Here is a 952-nt window from a genome sequence, read left to right as displayed (position 1 = left end):
ACAACTTTCTCTCACTCTCACTCTTACTTCCTGTTTTTGTTGTAGCCTTGTCACTCTGTGTCACGCTGAATATCCCCGAGAACTACGTTAAGGGTACACGTGTCTGTGGAGTGCTCAACCACTTGCACGTTAATTTCACGAGCAGGCTGTTCCGTTGATCAGATCAACTGGAACCCTCGGCGTCGTAAGCGACGGAGTGCCAACAACAACATGCTTCCATCACGCACAAAACAAAGTCACCTGTTTAAACGCCACCAATTGAAAAGCTGTACAGACTTTTGTTCCAATTTAATTACATTGTATACAGAGGATGCATACTATTTTTAAACCAGACGATTAAAAATACTTACATAAACTTTTCCAAACTCAATGCTTCCAAATTTCAACATTACTATTTCCAACATACGCTGAACAAGTAGACCAATACAGATAAGAACAAGTTCCAATGCAGACAAAAGTCCACATAAAACATCAGAAGTTTTTAAAGTTTGATCAGGTTTCTCTTTTCAAGGGAGATAACTCTCTTAAAGGAATGGGAGTTATCTCGTATGGTAATTCATAATATGTAAATATATTTTATTGCAGCGTGGAAGGTGTTTATAAGAAACACACGAAAACCGTTAGATTCACTTCAACATTTAAATCTAATTTGCCAAAATATTTTCGTCGCTATCAGACCGCGACCTGTTTATTGACAAAATTCCGCGCTGCATAATCTATTTTATTCTTTTACTTTTTTCGGTCATTTGACTGCGGCCATACTGGAGCACCGCTTTGAAGGGTAATAGTCGAAGAAATCGATCCCAGGACTTATTTTTTTAAAACCTAGTATTTATTCTATCGGTATCTTTGCCGAACCGTTAACATACAGGGACATAAACACACCAGCATCGGCTGTCAAGCGATGGCGGCGGTGGGGGACAAACACAAACACACTCATATATATATATAT

The sequence above is a fragment of the Octopus bimaculoides genome, chromosome 4, assembly GCF_001194135.2.
Source record: "Octopus bimaculoides isolate UCB-OBI-ISO-001 chromosome 4, ASM119413v2, whole genome shotgun sequence".
Taxonomy (NCBI): domain Eukaryota; kingdom Metazoa; phylum Mollusca; class Cephalopoda; order Octopoda; family Octopodidae; genus Octopus; species Octopus bimaculoides.
This window is presented reverse-complemented; position numbering follows the sequence as displayed.